The sequence below is a fragment of the Hylobates moloch genome, unplaced genomic scaffold (genome assembly GCF_009828535.3).
Source record: "Hylobates moloch isolate HMO894 unplaced genomic scaffold, HMol_V3 SCAFFOLD_2, whole genome shotgun sequence".
In the NCBI taxonomy this organism is placed as follows: domain Eukaryota; kingdom Metazoa; phylum Chordata; class Mammalia; order Primates; family Hylobatidae; genus Hylobates; species Hylobates moloch.
Genome location: NW_026652277.1, coordinates 20,158,378 through 20,182,234, shown reverse-complemented (window position 1 = coordinate 20,182,234; position 23,857 = coordinate 20,158,378).

Genomic DNA, 23,857 nt, shown 5'->3' with positions numbered 1-23,857 from the left:
TAAAGTGTTTTCCCAGGCTCATCTCCACCTGGCCACAGCACCACGAAACCTCACAGCTTACATGAACAGCTCACCTCCTCCAACTGTGTTGTGGCTCCACGCCTTGCATGTGCCCTCTGTAGTGGGTTGAATTGTGACCCCCAAAATATATTTCCACTAGGAACCTCAGAATGTGGCCTTATTTGGCATTAAGGTCTTTTGGATGTAATAAAACTAAAGATCTTCACCAGGTGTGGCAGCTCATACCTGTAATCCCAACATCTTTGGAGGCTGAGGTCAGTGGATATATCACTTGAGGCCAGGAGTTCGAGACCAGCCTGACCAATATAGTGAAACCCCATCTCTACTAAAAATACAAAAATTGTCTGGGCACGGTGGCATGTGCCTGTAGTCCCAGCTCCTCTGGAGGCTGAGGCAGAAGAATTGCTTAAACCTGGGAGGTAGAGGTTACATTGAGCTGAGATTGCACCACTGTACTCCAGCCTGGGCAACATAGTGAGATACCATCTCAAAAATTAAAAAAAAAAATTAAGGATCTCAGGTTTCACCCTGGATTAGGTAGGTTCAAAATGCAATGACAGGTATCCAATAAGACAGAAAACAGAGATGCACAGAAGGAGAAGGCCACAAGACAACAGAGGCAGAGACTAGAGTAATGCACCTACAACCCAAAGAACACCAAGGATTCCCAAGAGCCATCAGAAACCAGGAGAAAGGCATTGAACAGGATCTCCCTCAGCCTCCAGAAGGAACCACCCCTGCCAACACCTTGCTCTTGGACTTCTGGTCTCCAGATCCATGAAAGAATAAATTACCAAGATATTATGGCAGCCCTAACCAATGAATACATCTCTCTTCTGCTTGGGATGCCTGCACGTTTTTCCATCAGGCAAATGCCTTCCCCAAGATTCAACTCAAATATCTTATTTACCTAGCAGAGGAGGCAGAGGTAGAGGTTAAAAGCCTGGGCTACCGGGACTCAAATCCCACTTCTGCCCCTTAACTCATTTATGCCTAGTGTTCCATTATTGGAACGCTAAGCTTGTGAGAGTTAATGATATCCTACTGCTCAAGGTCATCACCAAGGTCTGATTTTTCACAACAAAATTTTGCAGCCTCCACCATAAATGGGTTAATGAGTTTTTAAAAACTTTGGTCAGGTGATTTGACCTCTCTGGACTTCAGCTTTCTGTGTGCAAAAATGGGGATAATTGTAGAAGTTTTAATAAACATGTTGGAAGATACAAAGCATGTGGAATAATTTCCAACATATAAAAAATCCTCAAAAGATGTTAACTATTATTTTTAGGTGCAAATGTCCCTACTTTCTTCAGGAAAATATCTGTTACCCACTCTTTAATGGGAATAATAGTATAACCATAAGATACTTAATAAATGAGCTAATGCACATGACGGGCTTCAAGGAGGGTCTGGTCATGGAAAGTCGGGAGGAAATGTTCACTGCTGTGATTATGTGCAACATTCTCTAAATTCTTCCAGATGAAATCATTCTTTCCTCCAGACTTCTTGTAACAGATTCGTGTATATATATATGTCCCCACTGGAATATTGGGGTAAGTATTAGTCTGGTCTCATGCTGCTAATAAAAACATACTGGAGGCTGGGTAATTTATAAAGGAAAGAGGTTTAATGGACTCACAGTTCCACATGCCTGGGGAGGCCTCACAATCATGGTGGAAGGTGAATGAGAAGCAAAGTCACGTCTTACATGACAGCAGGCAAGAGGGCGTGTGCAGGGGAACTCCCCTTTATAAAACCATCATATCTCATGAGACTTATTCACTATCACGAGAGCAGCACATGGAGACCTGCACCCATTAATCAATTACCTCCCACCAGGTCCCTCCCATGACACATGGGAATTATGGGAGCTACAATTCAAGATGAGATTTGGGTGGGGACACAGCCAAACCATATCAGGGTGTATGAGATTCACACTGACAGGATCTTGCACACAAAATTTAGCTTATTAGGCAGGCAATCAATGCCAAACTGATGAGTGCACTAATGGGCATGCACATGAATCAGCTGGCACTGCTGTCTCCTGGCAGTTTGAACCTGCTTCTTTTAATACTCCAGCTGTTTACTTCGATGTTCAATGAGTTGATTACTTGTCTGTTTCTCCTAAATCTGGGAAGCTCCTGGAAGATGGAGGCTTGAATTTCCCAAAGACCCCAACATTCTGCTTTGCATGTTGCAATCCCTCAGTGAGCGCTTCTTGCTGATGATGTCTGTGTGATGAGCAGAGACCTACTTGGCTGTGGTCACTTCTCACACTTGGATTCATTCCTTCTCTCACATCTTTGCTTCCTCCTATAGTGACTGGCTCAGGTGCACACAGAGGTTTATGGCTTAATTGGCAGTTTGATTTATCATTAGTTTTATGGTTTATGATTTGAATAAATGAAGCGAGGAGGCTATTTTTTTTTTAAATAAAAGCAGTATTGCTGCCTATATCTGCCCGAATGCCAGTAGAGAGATGGCAGTTCCAAGCCACCTGCCATGTCCCAATTCTTGTGCCAGGGGAATAGTTTTTCTAGATGCCAGGGCAGTGGGCTGTGGTTCTTTTCAGTTCGAATAGAATGTTTAACTAATATTTACTTAGCACCGAGTGCATGTATATAGTCCTGTCTGACATATTTTCTAGCTTGCTCTAAGCTATCCCTGAGGTTAGCTTGAAGAGAGTACAAAAAGAATGGGATGGGGAACTCATACAAATTGTGTGCCCTACTTATGTGTCAGAAATGCTGTGAGATGCTTTTCCAGGAGCCATGTTAAATGTGCTTTTACATTTGGATCCTGTCAGTGGGGTTCTTTAACTATAAGCATCAGAAACTTAAACTCTTTAACTTAAACACAAGAAAACCAAGACTAAGAGAAAGGAAATATGCTGGAAAAACAAAAGGGAAAAGCTCAACAACCAATGGGATTTCAGAAAGGACAGGAATCAGGGCAATTCCAGGGATTTAGTAGCATTTATTTAATCATTCATTCAATAAATATGTTTTTATTATCTACTATGTGCTAGACAAATATCTTCTTCATTAACAAGCGAGAACAGGTACCTACCCTCTCCCATAGGAGTGAAAGAGGGAGAAAACAAGTAAACCAATAATGGCACACAGAAATTTCACATGGCAAAAACAGCAATAAAAAACAATAAAGAAGACTGGGCATGGTGGCTCATTCCTGTAATCCCAGCACTTTGGGAGGCCAAGGTGGGCGGATCACCTGAGGTCAGGAGTACAAGACCAGCTTGGCCAAAGTGGTGAAACCCATTTCTACTAAAAATACAAAAATTAGCCAGGCTTGGTGGCAGGCATCTGTAATCCCAGCTACTCAGGAAGCTGAGGCAGGAAAATGGCTTGAACCTGGAAGGTGGAGGTTGCAGTAAGCCAAGATTGCCCATTGCACTCCAGCCTGAGCCATATGAGTGAAACTCTCTCTCAAAAAAAAAAAAAAAAAAAGGAAAAAAGTGGAAAGAAAGTGACAAGGCAGGGAGATGGAGCTATTTAACATAGTATTCTCTGGAAAGTTATTTCTGAGAACATGACTTTTGAGCAAAGATGGAAATACAGTGGTAGAGGAAACCAGGTAAGTGTCTGGAGAAGAACATTCTGGTTAGAGGGACTGACAATAGCAAAGGTATTGGAGGCAGAAATGAACTTAAGAAGTCCCAGAGGTCCTGTGTTGCTGGGCTGGGTGGGAATAGATAGTAGACCACTTGTTTTCAATTTTTCTGAACTTAGCTCAGATAAACATCCTTGGAAAGTGCAATGTTATTGACCTAGCTTGGGTCACGTGTCCATATGTTGGCCAGGGGAGACAGAGACATTAGGAGTGACAGTCCTACCCAGTTTGCAAGCTAGGGAAGCAGCAAAGTTTGTAGAGGAAAGTGTAGTCTCTAATTCTGTTACTAGAAGAAAGACGACTGTATGGAAAGGTCACTATACAAACCTCTTAGGGAGAGTCAAATGCTTTTGGTGTCTCCTCTCCAGTTTAATACTATAAATGATTACTGAGTATGTACTATGCCCAAAACACTGGGTCTGTTTTGCGGGGCAGACAAAAGCGGAGATCTAGCTCCTGAATGATAGGGGATAGTAAGGCATCTGGTAGAGATGGAACAGTTTTAACACTGATGCAGGGAAGATAGAGGGAGAGGAAATCTGTCAAGGAGGCTTTTGGAGAGGTTTATAAGCAGGAAGGCATTGAATATTCCATATATTGTGCCTTGCTTGTGAGTTCTTAATACTCACTCTAGTAAAACACCCATTCATTTTATTTTCTAAAAAAAATCATGCAGAGATTCTTGCAGTGCTGGGCTGCTCTGATACTCCCTAAGAACAAATTGGAAAAAGCACATGTAAAAACTCAGTAAAATTTCAGTATTTTGTCTTTTCCAGGGGACAAGGAAAAGTGAAATTACAGGAAGCCCCAAACTAAAGAAGATTAACAAACGATCAAGAAGCATTTGTATTACATTTAAATACCAATAGTAATAACACTATGTGTTGCAAATAATTAAATAATTCACTCATTCAAGTTTTCTCTATTCCAGACAGCATGCACACCACGCCTATCAAGAATATTAAACACCTTTCCATGAATTTTATCTTGAGCTTTCAAGATATTTAAATTGCCTACAAATTTTTTTCTTTGAAATTCCTGGTGGGTGGAGCCAAGATGGCCGAACAGGAACAGCTCCAGTCTACAGCTCCCAGTGTGAGCCATGCAGGAGACTGGTGATTTCTGCATTTCCATCTGAGCCACCGCTGTTCTGCAATCACCGCTGCTGATACCCAGGCAAACGGCATCTGGAGTGGACCTCTAGCAAACTCCAACAGACCTGCAGCTGAGGGTCCTGACTGTTAGAAGGAAAACTAACAAGCAGAAAGGACATCCACACCAAAAACCCATCTGTACGTCACCACTATCAAAGACCAAAGTAGATAAAACCACAAAGATGGGGAAAAAACAGAGCAGAAAAACTGGAAACTCTAAAAAGCAGAGCACCTCTCCTCCTTCAAAGGAACGCAGCTCCTCACCAGCAACAGAATAAAGCTGGACAGAGAATGACTTTGACGAGTTGAGAAAAGAAGGCTTCAGAAGATCAAACTACTCCGAGCTACAGGAGGATATTCAAACCAATGGCAAAGAAGTTAAAACCTTTGAAAAAAAAATTAGATGAATGGATAACCAGAATAACCAAAGCAGAGAAGTCCATAAAGGAGCTGACAGAGCTGAAAGCCAAGACTCAAGAACTATGTGAAGAAGGCAGAAGCCTCAGGAGCTGATGTGATCAACTGGAAGAAAGTGTATCAGTGATGGAAACCGAAATGAATGAAATGAAGCAATAAGGGAAGTTTAGAGAAAAAAGAATAAATAGATACGAACAAAGACTCCAAGAAATATGGGACTATGTGAAAAGACCAAATCTACATCTAATTGGTGTATCTGAAAGTGATGGGGAGAATGGAACCGAGTTGGAAAACACTCTGCAGGATATTATCCAGTAGAACTTCCCCAATCTAGCAAGGCAGGCCAACATTCAGATTCAGGAAATACAGAGAATGCCACAAAGATATTCCTCGAGAAGAGCAACTCCAAGACACATACTTGTCAGATTCACCAAAGTTGAAATGAAGGAAAAAATGTTAAGGGCGGTCAGAAAGAAAGGTCGGGTTACCCAAAAAGGGAAGCCCATCAGACTAACAGCTGATCTCTCAGCAGAAACTCTACAAGCCAGAAGAGAGTGGGGGCCAGTATTCAATGTTCTTAAAGAAAAGATTTTTCAACCCAGAATTTCTTATCTAGCCAACCTAAGCTTCATAAGTGAAGGAGAAATAAAATACTTTACAGACAAGCAAATGCTGAGAGATTTTGTCACCACTAGGCCTGCCCTAAAAGAGCTCCTGAAGAAAACATTAAACATGGAAAGGAACAACCTGTACCAGCCACTGCAAAAACATGCCAAAATGTAAAGACCATGAAGGCTAGGAAGAAACTGCATCAACTAATGAACAAAATAACCAGCTAATATCATAATGACAGTATCAGATTCACACATAACAATATTAACTTTAAATGTAAATGGGCTAAATGCTCCAATTAAAAGACACAGACTGGCAAATTGGATAAAGAGTCAAGACCCATCAGTGTGCTGTATTCAGGAAACCCATCTCACGTGCAGAGACACACATAGACTCAAAATAAAGGGATGGAGGAAGATCTACCAAGCAAATGGAAAACAAAAAAAGGCAGGGGTTGCAATCCTAGTCTCTGAGAAAACAGACTTTAAAGCAACAAAGATCAAAAGAGACAAAGAAGGCCATTACATCATGGTAAAGGGATCAATTCAACAAGAAGAACTAACTATCCTAAATATATATGCACCCAATACAGGAGCAGCCAGATTCATAAAGCAAGTCCTTAGTGACCTACAAAGAGACTTAGACTCCCACACAACAATAATGGGAGACTTTAACACCCCACTGTCAACATTAGACAGATCAATGAGACAGAAAGTTAACAAGGATACACAGGAATTGAACTCAGCTCTGCACCAAGTGGACCTAATAGACATCTACAGAACTCTCCACCCCAACTCAACAGAATATACATTTTTTTCAGCACCACACCACACCTATTCCAAAATTGACCACATAGTTGGAAGTAAGACACTCCTCAGCAAATGTAAAAGAACAGAAATTAGAACAAACTGTCTCTCAGACCACAGTGCAATCAAACTAGAACTCAGGATTAAGAAACTCACTCAAAACCGCTCAACTACATGGAAACTGAACAACTTGCTCCTGAATGACTACTGGGTACATAATGAAATGAAGGCAGAAATAAAGATGTTCTTTGAAACCAATGAGAACACAGACACAACATACCAGAATCTCTGGGACACATTCAAAGCAGTGTGTAGAGGGAAATTTATAGCACTAAATGCCTACGAGAGAAAGCAGGAAAGATCCCAAATTGACACCCTCACATCACAATTAAAAGAACTAGAAAAGCAAGAGAAAACACATTCAAAAGCTAGCAGAAGGCAAGAAATAACTAAAATCAGAGCAGAACTGAAAGAAATGGAGACACAAAAAACCCTTCAAAAAATTAATGAATCCAGGAGCTGGTTTTTTGAAAAGATCAACAAAATTGATAGACCGCTAGCAAGACTAATAAAGAAGAAAAGAGAGAAGAATCAAATAGATGAGATAAAAAAAGATAAAGGGGATATCACCACCAGTCCCACAGAAATACAAACTACCATCAGAGAATACTACAAACACGTCTATGCAAATAAACTAGAATATCTAGAAGAAATGGATAAATTCTTTGACACATACACCTCCCAAGACTAAACCAGGAAGAAGTTGAATCTCTGAATAGACCAATAACAGGATCTGAAATTGTGGCAATAATCAATAGCTTACCAACCAAAAAAAGTCCAGGACCAGATGGATTCACAGCCGCTACCAGTGGTACAAGGAGGAGCTGGTACCATTCCTTCTGAAACTATTCCAATCAATAGGAAAAGAGGGAATCATCCCTAACTCATTTTATGAGGCCAGCATCATCCTGATACCAAAGCCTGGCAGAGACACAACCAAAAAAGAGAATTTTAGACCAATATCCTTGATGAATATTGATGCAAAAATCCTCAATAAAATACTGGCAAACGGAATCCAGCAGCACATCAAAAAGCTTATCTACCATGATCAAGTGGGCTTCATCCCTGGGATGCAAGGCTGGTTCAACATATGCAAATCAATAAATGAAATCCAGCATACAAACAGAACCAAAGACAAAAACCACATGATTATCTCAATAGATGCAGAAAAGGCCTTTGACAAAATTCAACACTGCCTCATGCTAAAATCTCTCAATAAATTAGGTATTGATGGGACGTATCTCAAAATAATAAGAGCTATCTATCTATGACAAACCCACAGCCAATATCATACTGAATGGGCAAAAACTGGAAGCATTCCCTTTGAAAACTGGCACAAGACAGGGATGCCCTCTCTCACCACTCCTATTCAACATAGTGTTGGAAGTTCTAGCCAGGGCAATCAGGCAGGAGAAGGAAATAAAGGGTATTCAATTAGGAAAAGAGGAAGTCAAATTGTCCCTGTTTGCAGATAACATGATTGTATATCTAGAAAACCCCATCATCTCAGCCCAAAATCTCCTTAAGCTGATTAGCAACTTCAGCAAAGTCTCAGGATACAAAACCAATGTGCGAAAATCACAAGCATTCTTGTACACCAATCACAGACAAACAGAGAGCCAAATCATGAGTGAACTCCCATTCACAATTGCTTCAAAGAGAATAAAATACTTAGGAATCCAACTTACAAGGGATGTGAAGGACCTCTTCAAGGAGAACTACAAACCACTGCTCAATGAAATAAAAGAGGATACAAACAAATGGAAGAACATTCCATGCTCATGGGTTGGAAGAATCAATATCGTGAAAATGGCCATACTGCCCAAGGTAATTTATAGATTCAATGCCATCCCCATCAAGCTACCAATGACTTTCTTCACAGAATTGGAAAAAACTACTTTAAAGTTCATATGGAACCAAAAAAGAGCCCACATTGCCAAGTCAATCCTAAGCCCAAAGAACAAAGCTGGAGGCATCACGCTACCTGACTTCAAACTATACTACAAGGCTACAGTAACCAAAACAGCATGGTACTGGTACCACAACAGAGACATAGATCAATGGAACAGAACAGAGCCCTCAGAAATAATGCTGCATATCTACAACTATCTGATCTTTGACAAACCTGACAAAAACAAGAAATGGGGAAAGGATTCCCTATTTAATAAATGGTGCTGGGAAAACTGGCTAGCCATATGTAGAAAGCTGAAATTGGATCCCTTCCTTACACCTTATACAAAAATTAATTCAAGATGGATTAAAAACTTACATGTTAGACCTAAAACCATTAAAACCCTACAAGAAAACCGAGGTAATACCATTCAGGACATAGGCATGGGCAAGGAGTTCATGTCTAAAACACCAAAAGCAATGGCAACAAAAGCCAAAATTGACAAATGGGATCTAATTAAACTAAAGAGCTTCTGCACAGCAAAAGAAACTACCATCAGAGTGAACAGGCAACCTACAGAATGGGAGAAAATTTTTGCAACCTACTCATCTGACAAAGGGCTAATATCCAGAATCTACAATGAACTCAAACAAATTTACAAGATAAAAACAAACAACCCCATCAAAAATGGGCAAAGGATGTGAACAGACACTTGTCAAAAGAAGACATTTATGCAGCCAACAAACACATGAAAAAATGCTCATCATCACTGGCCATCAGAGAAATGCAAATCAAAACCACAATGAGATACCATCTCACACCAGTTAGAATGGAGATCATTAAAAAGTCAGGAAACAACAGGTGCTGGAGAGGATGTGGAGAAATAGGAACACTTTTACACTGTTGGTGGGACTGTAAACTAGTTCAACCATTGTGGAAGTCAGTGTGGCGATTCCTCAGGGATCTAGAACTAGAAATACCATTTGACCCAGCCATCCCATTACTGGGTATATACCCAGAGGAGTATAAATCATGCTGCTATAAAGACACATGCACACGTATGTTTATTGTGGCACTATTCACAATAGCAAAGACTTGGATCCAATCTAAATGTCTAACAATGATAGACTGGATTAAGAAAATGTGGCACATATACACCATGGAATACTATACAGCCATAAAAAAGGATGAGTTCATGTCCTTTGTACTGACATGGATGAAACGGGAAACCATCATTCTCAGCAAACTATCACAAGGACAAAAAACCAAACAGCACATGTTCTCACTCATAGGTGGGAATTGAACAATGAGAACACATGGACACAGGAAGGGGAACATCACACACCGGGGACTGTTGTGGGGTCGGAGGAGGGATAGCATTTGGAGAATTACCTAATGCTAAATGACGAGTTAATGGGTGCAGCACACCAACATGGCACATGTAAACATATGTAACAAACCTGCACATTGTGCACATGTACCCTAAAACTTAAAGTATAATAATAAAAGAAAAATAAAAAAAGAAATTCTTATAAGGGAGTCCTGTAACTTCAACTGTAATTGTAATTATCTGTTTAGAATTTTCCAAGTAACCATTGTCTTATCTGTAAGTTTCCCAAGACAATTTCTCTAAGTTTATAATTTCTCCAAATATAAATGCAGTAGCATATATACTGGCAACATTAGACTGGTATAGAGAATGAAGAGAAAGATGGTGAAAGTAGTTTAGAAATAAATTCCAAACAGGTAAATGCAGGATTTAACTATGAGTTATTAAAGCCCAGGAATTGGATATCATAAAATTTTACTGGAAGTAGCTTTCTTGAGAGCACTAGTTTTTTTAGGGGCAATAAATTAAAGTAGGAATGAGAAAGACAGGTGTTTTATCTTAAATAAATAAAAGGCAGGTGACACATTAATGAAAACCATTCCAACAAATGGATTCTCTAAAAATTATTTCTTCATCTAACATATATCATTTCATTAGTTAACAAACATTATGTGTTTGTCATTAAATGTTTGTCATAAATATTCCATTTTGACAGTACTTACTCCATAAAACTTAAAAATATAGCTTTAATAAGTATATGAAATTTAATTAGCAAGTGTGCCAAAATGTATTTCATGTTCAACAAATTGATATAATGTCAAACATCTTTTCTCAGGTATAATCCTCCAGAAATCTCAATGTTGGATTTCAGCATTTATTGCTTTTATAATAAGTATAGTTTCTTTTAAAAATACTTCTTTTTCTTCAAGCTCACTGACTTTCCTTGGCCGTGTTCAATCTATTAATGAGTCCCTCAAAGGTATTTTTCATTTCTGTGCAATGTTTTTGAGTTCTTGCATTTCTTTTCAGTTCTTTCTTAGAGTTCTTATCTCTCTGTTTATGTTACTCATCTGTTCTTGGAATTTCTGTCTCTCTGCTTATATTACTCATCTGTTCTTGCATGTTGTCTACTTTTTCCATTAGAGCTTTTGGCATATGAGTCATAGTTGTTTTAAATTTCCAGTCTGATGATTTGAACATCTCCTCCATATCTGAGGCTTGTCCTACTGCTTGCTGTCTTTCTTCAAACTGTTTTTTTGCATTTTAGTATGCCTTGTATTTTTGTTGTTGTTGTTGAAAGCTGAATGTGATGTACTGGGTAAAAGGAACTGAGGCAAATGGACCTTTAACATGAGATTTTATGTTATTAAGCTAAGGGTTAGGCTATCTTTACTGTTTGCTTTAGCTGTAAGGATTAGAGACTAAAATTTCTTCAGATGTCTTTTTTTTTTTTTTAAATCTCCTCTGTTGTCTTTGGGTTTCCCTAGAGAGTTCTTCTTAAAAAAGGTCTGTGCCATGCAGCTCTTTCAGTTGTTTTCCCCTTACTGCTGGTTGCAGTGGTGTTTTCTTCTCCTGGGCTTCTGTTTCAGGAAGTTGTGATTCTCTGTATTTGCCTGTCTGTCTCTTTAACTTTTGGTACAGTGGTTTTCCTTGTGACCTCGATTCTCTGTTAGATGTAAAAAGGCTTGTTGATTTTCACTTTGTTTAGCTTGTTTCTTGTTGTGAGGATGAAACATGATTTCTAAGCTCTTTACATGTTGAACTGAAAACCAGAAGTCTAGTAATTCTCCCTTTTTAATTTGGAAGAGTTGAAAAAATATTTATAAGTCATTATATAATTTCTACACTCTGTGCTCAATGTCATCCTCACCTCTCTGGGTTAGTCCTAAATCATAGATCTTGAGGTATGGAATCCTGACATACCTTAAAATGAAACAAACTATTAAGTATCTTATGAATTAATCTACTTTCATCTTATTTTTTAATATAAATGTGTCAGAATTCAGGATAATATAATTTTCTGAAGTCATCTTATGCTAGAGTAACATTGGTTACTCATGCCTACTCGAAAGGGGGTTCCACATTGTGCCTTGCTGGAGAGGCAGAGCAGGTGTTCTATTTTTAATAATGTCACCTCTTAATGTCAGAATGGTAAGAATTTTTAGAAAATGACTATTCACAATTTACCAGCCTAATTTGTGCCTGGCCACTTGCTGGTATTCTTTACATGTAACATGTCATTTTTCTCCATAATTACCCTAGAAGATGGATGTTATAGATCCATCTTTGTTTATAGATGAGAAAAGTGAGGGTCAGAGAGGTGAAGTGACTTTCCGTGGTTTCCATTGCTGGTGAGTAATATCTTACATTCATTTTTTTTTGGTACTGTTTTTGAAAGCCTGTGTGTAGTTTGCACTTGCAGCTCATCTCGGTCCAGACTAGCCACATTGCAAGTGCCCATAAACTCATGTGGCTAGTGCCTACCATATTGGACAGCACAGGTCTAATAGGTATGCAACACATGGGGCCAGCAAGTACATGATTCAGCAACAAAATGCCATGTTTGTGTTTCAGATATGGCTACATTATAACAAAAGCTATCATATACATAGAGTTGACTACATGCCAGGCACCGTTCTGAGCACTTCGTTTTAACTCCTGAGAAGTCCATGAGTAATTGACTTTTGCTACCCACGTATTGATGATGAATAAACTGAGGAACTGAGAAGTTGTGTAAATTACCCACAGACACGCAGCCAGGGACTCAAAACTGGGATTCAAATACAGACAGTTTGGCTACAGGGTCTATTTTTCCACCACCTTGCTGTTCTCCTTATGTAATAATAGTTGGGCTTCCACATTTTTACTGTGTCATGTTTAAGTTCCGAGCAGAAGGTTTGTACACCTGGCTGGAGTGAAAGAGGGCAAATTAATTTTCATTTGAAATTGAAATAGCCAACTGTGTTTCTATCTGGATTTCTTTTAATCTCCCATTGATCTATGCCTTTAAACCTGGGAATGGAATTTTGAATAAGCAGGGCACACTGATGAACATGGAGTGAGGTCTGGCATATACTTTAGCCACACCAACAAGAAGCCAAAATGCCCTGTGGGGGCAATTAGTGCCCTTACCCCTTTGTGTGTTCTCAGTAAGTCCACTTATCTCAGAGCTCAGACTACTTCTAGGAGATAATTAGGGGCTGCTGAAAGCTGCATTAATTTTGCCAGGCCACAAGGGCATTGTACATCACTGCTTCTCAAGGAGACTCACCCACTTTCAGCAAGTTGCAACATCTCAACCCTAATCTCCAGAAGGGTTGAACATGGATAGTTTGAATTATTACATTCTCATTTGGGGGTTTTGAATCTCTTTTTACAGAGGCTGATATCATTTCTGTGTTTTAAAGGTGACTTTGGCAACGTGAGTAGTTAATACCACACATCCAGAGAAGCCTGGTTAAAAGATGAGGGCATTGTTTACTGGCTGCGAAAGAGAATCATTGACATTTCTGATTCATGACTGTTTGTATTTATTTTACAGCCAGCTTCTCACTCCATCTATCTTTGTCATACAAATTGTTAAGTTTTGTCGGGGCTGAATAGTGGTTGTTTATAAAACCCTTTTTAAGTATCTCACATTTTTCACGTATTAGTTCTAATCCTACAATAACTGTATTACAATGATTATAGTAGCAAACATATAGGAAAGAGTAAGAATGCACCAGGTATGATTCTGAGTACCTCATTTATGTTTACCTATTGAATACCACAACAATGTACAAGATAGGTACTGCCCATAATCTTTTTCTTATAGACTAGGCATAGCCAAGAATGAAGATAATGAATGATGTCCTAAACTGTCAAGCTGTGCATCCAACGTCAAACCCAGGAGTCTGCTCAGGAATTTCGTCTGTTTCTCCCTACATGACATGGCTTTTATAGAATTATAATTATAACTCTTCATATACTTTAGAGCAAAAAATTAAGGCACAGAGAGATGAAATAACTTGCCTGAAGTCATGTAGTTTGTGAGGAAATTGAAGCAAGTCTGTCTAACTCCCAAGCCCACTCTTTCTTCTAAGCTGCAAGGGAAGAAATAATCCTTTCCACTAGGGGAGAAGCTTAGGAGTACACAAATCCCGGTAATATTTGGCTGTGAAAACATTGTTTTTTCCAACTTAAGGAAAATATGTATTGTATCTAAGTCGTGCCATTGAAGATGGTAGCTTCCAGACTCTTGTGTTTCTCTTATGTAATGGACGAGTGGGGGAAAAATTAATATGAAAAAAGACCCTAAACACAGTTATCACACTTTCTGTAAATCATCAAACGTGCAAAAATAAATGTTTTATTTGATGACAGCCTTTCCTCATTTTCTACTTAATTAACAAGTATGCTATCATGGCAAAAGTTTCAGGATTACCATTAGAATTCCGTAAGACTCAAGTGGTTCTCAAGAAAATTGATTTAGATATATGAATATCAGTAATAGAATAAAAACAAAATGAAAAATCTCTGATAACCAGAATGCTCCTAAAGTTTTATTGGCCAGGACATTATTTTATAAATTTGTTTAAATCACTTGTGGTATGATGAAAATTAAAAAAATCTACATGCTTTATGCAGTCTCAATAATTTTTGGACTACTCATATCTTCTACCCAATTAATATATTCTTTTTATAAGAATATCTTGACGTTGAGAAATTTTAAAAAGGAGCTCAAAGAAAAATTAATGAATGCTTATATGACTACCACCCAAAATGACAGTACTAACATTTTATGTACATTTAAAGTCCTTTTAATATTACTTTTAATATTCCAGGTAAGCTCAAATTTCCATTTCTTTCCCATGCACAGATACCTTTCTTTCTGCCTCCAGAGGCAATCCCACAAAATAGTGGAAAAACCACATCATATATTTATATGAATTTATATATATGTTATATTCATATGTATTTTAAGTTCATATAAGTGATTTCATACTTTACAATGTATCATCCTTTAACTTTATTTCACTCAACATGGTTTTTGAGATCTATCCATATGAATGCATAAATATCAAGCCTTTTCTGTTTAATATCCTTACTGGATTTTATCATATCAGTATATCACATTTGATTTATTCATTCTCCTATTGATGGCTCTTGAGTTTGTTTCTAAGAGTTCACTCTAACTCATAGTATAATCCTTTGTATCTTTGTAAGTACCTGTATTGGTTTGTTAATTACAAAATATTTTGCCATTACAAAATACTATGAACTGCATGGCTTGAATAACTGTTCTAGAGGCTGGAAGTCCAAGATCAAGGTGTCAGTGGGTTGTATTTCTCCGGAGCCCTCTCTCCTTGACTTGTAGAAGGCTATTTTCTCATTGTGTCCTCACAAAACCCTTCCCCTGTGCACAAGCATCCCTGATGTCTCTTCCTTTTCTTATAAAAACACCAGTCCTATTGCCTTACAGCCCACTGTTATGACCTCATTTAATCTTAATTTTCTCTTTAAAGGTCCTATTTCCAAATATGGGCATACTGGGGGTTAGGACTTCAACACAGGAATCCTGAAGGACACAATTCAGTATGTAACAGGACTGTAGAAGGCAGTCTAAACTGAAGGTTAAGAGCATGGGCTCTGGCATCAGGCTGCGAGTGTTTGGTCTTGACTCACCACATGCCAGCCATGGGGCTTTAGCAAGCAGCTCAACATTGCAGCAGCTCAGCAACAGTAATACCTATCTATCTTACAGAGTTGTTGTAATTATTAAGGCAGCTACATATAAAGCACCAAAACTGTGCCTCACTCAAAATGAGCTATTGTTAATATTAACAAAAGGCCTACCTAAACATGTACCTTGGCTGGTTTAGGTGGCTCATGCCTATAATTCCAGGACTTTGGGAGGCTGAGGCCAGAAGATCGCTTGAGGCCAGCAGCTCAAAACTAACCTGGTAAACAAAGTGAGACCCTATCTCTACCACAAATTTTTAAAAAATTAGCTGGTCAAGGTGGTATGCGTCTGTTATCTTAGCTATTTGGGAGGCTGAGGCAGGAGAATCACATGAACCCAGGAGTTGGAGGCTGCAGTGTGCTATTATCGTGCCTCTGCACTTTAGCCTGGGTGACAGAGCAAGACCCTATCTATAATAAATGAATGAAAGAATGAATGAATGAATGAAATGTACCTAGTCATAGAACTTCCAAGGCATAGGGGACACATTAACAATTTTTCTATCTACTGCCAAATTTCTGTCGCTGGTGGTTACACCAATGAACACTCTCACTAGTTAAGTATAAGAATTCATTTTTCCTCATTTCCTGGCCAAGAATTTGTTTTTCCATACTTTATCATTTCCATCCATCTGAGGTTTGGGAAAAAAAATGTATGTCATTAATACACTTTTTGGATATATATTTCTTTCAGAGGATCTACAAACCATAAGGAAAAAAGTACACAGGTGCTCCTGTACATGTCTAATAACCACCTCGTAGTATAGTCCTAAACAGAAAAAACACACAATACAAACTAAAACTCCCTTTGGCTAGAATTGGATGAAAGCAGAAAGCCAGTTTACAAGGCGAAGTACCCATTTAGCAGTGACGATTTTCTTTTGGCTGAATCATTGGTTCCCAAATTTCATTTTGCCCAAGAATCATCTGAAGCGCTTGTTAATAGTGCTGATTTCTGGACTGCGCAGTCAGAGATTCTAATTTAACCCTAGTTTAACCCTGATGTGACGACAAGAATCTGAATTTGTAACTAGCACCCCTTGTGATCCATTTTAGATATGTAACCTACAGTTTGAGGGATACAGCTTTAAAAATAAAATGTTCTATGGACATATTTCTAAGTGGTAGGCTGTGATTTAAACACTTACTTGTGCCGGGCGCGGTGGTTCAAGCCTGTAATCCCAGCACTTTGGGAGGCCGAGGCAGGCGGATCACGAGGTCAGGAGATCGAGACCGTCCTGGCTAACACGGTGAAACCCTGTCTCTAATAAAAATACAAAAAATTAGCCGGGCGTGTTGGCGGGCGCCTGTAGTCCCAGCCACTCGGGAGGCTGAGGCAGGAGAATAGCATGAACCTGGGAGGCAGAGCTTGCAGTGAGCTGAGATCACGCCACTGCACTCCAGCCTGGGCCGACAGAGCAAGACTCCGTCTCAAAAAAAAAAAAAAAACAAAAAACACTTACTTGTATCTTAACCTAAATAGACATCCAGGGTGCAAGTAAACGCTGTCATAGGCTTTGGAAATGCATCTTCCCAAGCATGTTTCCTGTGTTTAATGTGAAAGCCATTGACTAGGGAATAATTTCTTTTTTTTTTTTTTTTTTTTTTTTGAGACGGAGTCTCGCTCTGTCGCCCAGGCTGGAGTGCAGTGGCGCACCGCCTCCCGGGTTCACGCCATTCTCCTGCCTCAGCCTCTCCGAGTAGCTGGGACTACAGGCGCCCGCCACCACGCCCGGCTAATTTTTTGTATTTTTAGTAGAGACGGGGTTTCACTGTGGTCTCGATCTCCTGACCTCGTGATCCGCCCGTCTCGGCCTCCCAAAGTGCTGGGATTACAAGCGTGAGCCACCGCGCCCGGCCGACTAGGGAATAATTTCTAAGGTCCTGTCCGGTTCCTGTTTTATGTTCTGTTTCTGTTATATTTCTGTCATCACTCCCATTCACTGCCAATCCTGAGCAAGGACATGCTATTCACGTACTGCAGGTCATTTAGCAACAATAGTGAATTGATCTCAGAAACTTGCAACTGAGGGAAATCAAGATGCTCACTTAAAGTTAAATTTATAATTTGATCTTATAATTTAACATAACAGATAAGATCATTACATTTGTCCATGTCTCATTAGAAGGTGGAAAATCTCCCAGATAAAAATCTGCACTCACAGGATCTAAATGTAATTGGTGTTTAACTAGTATGAAATAAAGCTATTGGGGTAAAAACATATCTGGAGGACGTAATGTGAGAAGGCATCAGAGAACGTGGAGTCAGAGCATCAAAGACAGCCTGAAGAACCGGCATGCCTCTAGACCCTGTCCAAAGATGTGACTGTCCAAATTTCAGCTCTCATTTATTCCCATGATAAAGGTAATGCCTTAATCAAAACAATGATAGATGCCAGTTTTAATGTTAATTTGATTTTGTTTACAGTACCATTTTTAGCCAATTGACTGGACAAGTACAGAGATTATGTCTGGTGCTTGAGGATTTATTCACCATCATACACTGCTAGCAAGATGGTAAACTGACACCAACTTTTTGAAAGCAATTGGCCCGTATTATCAAAAGCTTCAAAAATTCATATTTTCATAGATTAATTTCAAATTTAAGAATCTAAGGAAATAACTAACCCATGCAATTTTTTTCTATGACGATATTTATTGCATTGTTTCTGTTACTATAAATATATAATAAAAGGAAACAAATTATGTACATTTTATATATCATAAAAATGAAGTCCTAATTCAGAAATAACTCTAAGAATTATAAATGTTATTTTCACATGGAAAGCTAGGAACAATACATTTTCAAGTAAAACAATCACTTTACAGTGCAGCAAGTTTTAGTTAGAAAACATATATCTATTCTCTAGAAAAAGAGTGAAGATAATATACCTCTATATCAAAAAATTCTTGACCAGGCCCAGTGATTCACAACTGTAATCCCAACACTTTGAGAGGCTGAGGTGGGCGAATCACCTGAGGTCAGGAGTTCGAGACCAGCCTGGCCATCATGGTGAAACCCTATGTCTACTAGAAATACAAAAAATTAGCCGGGTTTGGTGGCGCCCGCCTGTAGTCCCAGCTACTTGGAAGGCTGAGGCAGGAGAATTGTTTGAACCCAGGAGACGGATGTTGCAGTGAGCTGAGATCATGCCACTACACTCCTGCCTGGGTGATAGAGTGAGACTCCATCTCAAATAATAATAATTATTATTATTAGTGGTTACATCTGCATAGTGAGACTATTAGTGTGAGGGTCTTTTTGTCTTCATTTATTTCTGTTTCCTCATTTTCTATAATGATGGTATTCTTTATTTGTAATACAATAGGTAAGTTATTACCCATTTTTAACAGAATTTTGGTTTATGTAATTGGTTTCTTTTGAGTGTCATTAAGGTCAATCATTCATTTAGCAAACATTATTTAAGTATGTACCATGTGCCTTGGATTACTTGAGTGAAAAAATAGAGAATCCTACCCTTTCGAAGTTTACCTTCTAGCTTGCATTCTAGCTGTTCCTCTGAGCAAGAGCCATGCTGTACATTGACCTTGCCTGGAGTTTGGACAGTGAGGGTGGTCCCATCTCACTCCCTGTGAACCTAAGGCCCCCTCCAAGGACCTGAGCCACCAAGAGGCCCTGAAGCCCAGCCTTGTCTGGGATACCTCAAAGGGTCACCATGGTGTTACTGTTTTCCAAGATGAATAAACGCCTCCCAGCCCCTCCCTGTGTGGTCAGGTCCCAGCTGCCAGGCTCCCTCCCCAGCTCCTGGCTTGGCTGATGGAATCACAGCTGGAGTCTAAGCTAACCTAGGTTTGAGGACCATGGTTGTACACAGAAACATGTGTGCTTGCAGTTCTATGCTTGTGGGTGGGTACACAGTGTGCCCCCCACCCAAAATCCATTTGAATCCTACAAAATTAACAACTCTACCAAGATAATGCTACTGATGTGCCACTGGCCTCTCAGATGGTCTGACTATTTTCTCTCTCACTCTCTTTTTTTGTCTCTCTGTTTCTTTCCCACCCCTCTTCTCTCTGGCCAGTAAGTCTAGTGAAATATCCTTGTGAAATGTTGTGATTATTTTTAATCCAGGGGTGTCCAATCTTTTGGCTTCCCTGGGCTACATTGGAAGAAGAATTGTCTTGGGCCACACATAAAATACACCTTCACTAACAATAGCTGATGAGCTAAAAAAAATAGGTCAGAGCATAAATCTCAAGTTTTAAGAAAGTCTGCAAATTTGTGTTGGGCCACATTCAAAGCCATCCTGGGCCTCGTGCAGCCATGGGCCGCGGGTTGGGCAAGCTAGATCTAATACAATAAAAACTTCTTTCTTTTTCTGGCTGCTTCTGCTAGTACAAAGACAAAGAAGAGACTGAAACATTCTATTAAAATTTATCTTGATTCACTTCCATGCTTGATGATTGGTTGAGATCTTGTTTTTTCGTAAACAGTTGATATTTTATCAAATGGCAGTGGATCAGGCTGAAGAGTGATAGGCCTCTAATCTTTTAGTTATTATCCACACTGATCAGATTAAATAATCACTATAATAGCTCTGCCAACAGATGGTGGTGAGTGATTTTGGTGGTGGTAGAAGGAATTAATAAATTGGGACAAGTCTTATATCTTAATAACAGATTAGATTCTCCTAAAACCCCACTGTATATTGAGGTAAAGTCATTTTTTTTAGATTCTTTGTGCACAGTTGCATTGTCCAATATTTCCATGAAAAGATGTATATATATACTTTTAGAAGAAAAATAAAACCAACAAATGCTATTAAGTTAAAGAGGATGTGCAATTTTCAACATTCCACATGCTTAAAACCTGGCAAGGTTCATTGAGTTCTAACCTCCACTAATAATTTTATTTATATTAGGGGTGGGAATGCTTTGCTGCTCCAAGTCAGAAAACAAAACAGATCATTAATCCCTGACACAGCATTTCATTTACTGATGAAATCCTCAAGTGCTTCTAATTTAGTCGGTCATTTTGCCCAGTGCTGAGCAGAGATTAGTAGGCTAAGCCAGTCAGTCTGGGTCTCCCATTCAATCACTGGGAAGGAAATATTTTGTCTTATAGCAGAAAAGTACCCTAAGCAAACCTTTAAGAGGTTTGGAAAGTGATATTCCTTTGCAGACTGTCAAGTTTTAAGTGCTTCTTCAGCATTTATAAAGCCTCATTGCTTGATAAGGGGTTCATTTCCCTTGCTTTCTTTAGGCTCCCCGCCACCATCCCACTTTGCTTCACAGTCCTGAAATTCAGCTAGTGGAATCTTTTCATTAGCAATTGAAACAATGTCCAGTTCAGGAGAGAAGACTTCTATTTGCACTTCCAGTCTAAAACGCCCTCATTAGGGACAAAAGTCCAGACTTCCTCTTCTATTTCTTAATCCTTCTGGGAAAACTCCTCTGCCCTCACTGTCCCATCATTTTGTAGTTGAAAGTCTCAACTCAGTCTTATCTCCAGCTCTGTCACTTGTGTTCGACATATTTCAGCAGGTTGTTGAAAATGCTCAGACCTCACGAATAATTAAGCTACCAAAATTAAACTGGATTTTAAAAATGTTCATAGATACTGATCACTCACCCAAGAGCCTTCGACTCCCCTCCTGTATAGATCCCCACTTCTCCTAGGTGGCGAGAGCACAAACATCTCTTTACAGGAAGGACACTGAGTTTATATAAAAACAAACCCTGATTTTGAGCATCATTAGGAAGAAGGAAGTCTTTCGGCTGACTTCCTTTCAGCTCATGTTAATCCATCAGGCTTCACTAATGATCTGGGTTTTCTTTCCACATAAAATCTCGGTTGCGAAATAACATAATAAGTAGATTTAAAACTTCCACGAGTGGCACAGGTTCAGACATAAGTGGGTCCATGCACATTTGTATCTTTCTACAAGGACAAACTTGTATTGATGCTATTTTAATTATAAAACCCGTGAGCTACACTGAGCTCCCAAGGAGGCACTTCTCCTTAGTATTAGCCATTCACTCAGTAGCCAGGGCTGTGGGTATACATGCTCAAGCCACTCCACAGATCAGTCAATATTACAAAGTATAGGTAATAGTATACTTAATCAATACATAAATAATATAGACCAAACATTCCACATCAAACAAACTAACATTTAACATCAAGAGAAAACGGAATAGGAAAAAGGGGTTAACGAACCAGTCTAAGGAGAGTCACATGGACAAGGAGAGTGTCCTGGCTTGGTCCAGATTGATGTTAATATCTTGCAAGGAAAAGTCTTTGATTTGGCCAGAACCTTTGATGGCAGATGCTGGGTACTGATCACCAGTGGCAGCAAGACAGGGTCTGTCAAGACGGCCATGTGTAGCTGGTGAAGTCCTGCTCATTTTATAGCCCTTGAGCCCTCTGGCAAGGACTGGTAGTAAATGGTTACACCTCTATCTGGTTGGGTGTATCTGGTTGGTTGTCTCTATTGCTTAGGTGAGCACCTGGACCCATTGGCTTGATGCCTTTTAAAACGTAAGATGGAGCTTTTTCTAAAATGGAGTCACTTATGTCAAGGTTATACAAAAACAATGGATTCAAGAAAAAGGAAGCACTATCTAATATTTCAAATGGCTTAGTTTTAACCCCAGAATGATGGAGTAATAAGAATGGGAGGTACAGTGAGGTATTAGGATGGCATTTTCCTAGAAAACTACTGAACACACTATCTAGTCTCAGAGATGTTTGGCTCCCCCTGGAAAGGCGCTCAATTTTCCTCACTTACCCTCCAGTGTGTCTCAGGTATGGTTGCAGACAGAATAGATTTCTTGTGCCTCATGCCCACTTGAGGAATCCCAAAGCCAGTCTCATTCCAAAGGGTAAAGAGGGTCACAAACACCACTAATAAGAGGTAATCCTATTAGAACAATCTGAAATGCTAAGGGTAGGTGCATGTTAAGTGTGCACTCTGAACAATAGAATCATACATTTCAGTGTTGGAAATACCTAAAACCAATTGTTTTCATTGTGTTTAATGTTCTAAGCATTTCACATGTTTAACAACCCTTAAGTCTGGTAACAGCCGATTTAGATTCTTGATTTTAAGCATGAGAATACTGAAGTGAAGACGTTTTATAACTTGGCTAAAGTCACTCAGGGAGTTAAGGGCAGAGGCTGAACTAGAATCCAGGTTTCCCAGTTTCAGGAAACTGGTAGATATTTTTAATACACCATGCAATGATCGCATTTTGAGCTACCATCTCTAATTCAAAAGTCCACTGTAACACGGAAATGTTTGCAATCAACCAAAACTAAGTGACATTATTTAGTTACTTGTTATACTTAGGTGCTTATAATGGATTGTGATACTTCCCAGAGGCAAGATGTACCCATCCCTAAGAAAAAGGGTGCAGTGAACTAGGTTGAACACTTTGGGTTAATGCTTTTCCGTGTTTTTTTCCTATTATCTCCACATTTCTCAGCTTCGCCAAGCTAACTCAACTACTTTATGTTTTCTAGGCTTATTAGTCATGCCATTCAAAGCTTTTGGCTGAGCTATGTATTGCTTTCTTTTTTTTTTTTTTTTTAATCTCAGCTATATGGATCCTACAACATAGTTATTTTTATGTCTGTTCACATTTATCTCATAAAACTTCTTGAAACTCTTCAGACTATAAACTGTGCCTTGTAATAAACGTCTAAGAAAGTGGCACATACAAGCACATTTATTTTAGGTATATTGTTGCTGTTCTGCATAAGGTATTGCTGAAAAAGAAGTAACAAGCCATTTGGTTCTAGTAGCAAGAAAGAACTGTAAGTATTAACTGCTTTGCATAATCATGATTTGGGGCTTATGTGACAATGTTTAATCTCACAACCTGACATGCAGCAATTATATAACTTTTTTATTTTTATGCAAAATAATAAGATGCCTTTTTACAGGAAAGTTCCAGACTCTACTTGTCAAACATATATTTTATAGCAGCTTTGTGTGGTAGAGAGGCCTGATTCAGGCTTGCTTACAATGGAATGAGTAATGTGGGTTAAAACTGGATCTATAATTGGATGACTAGATGACTTCTTGAACTTTTATTTGGTGTGTTTGAAAACAATCTTTGGGAAATGAGGTAGCCTCAACAATTAAAATTGTAATTTATAAATATGAAAATGATATGAGATATAAGAAGTTGCTCTGATAATTTTGTCAAAACAACTACCCTCTAAGTTATTATAGAGCTAAAAAAAAGT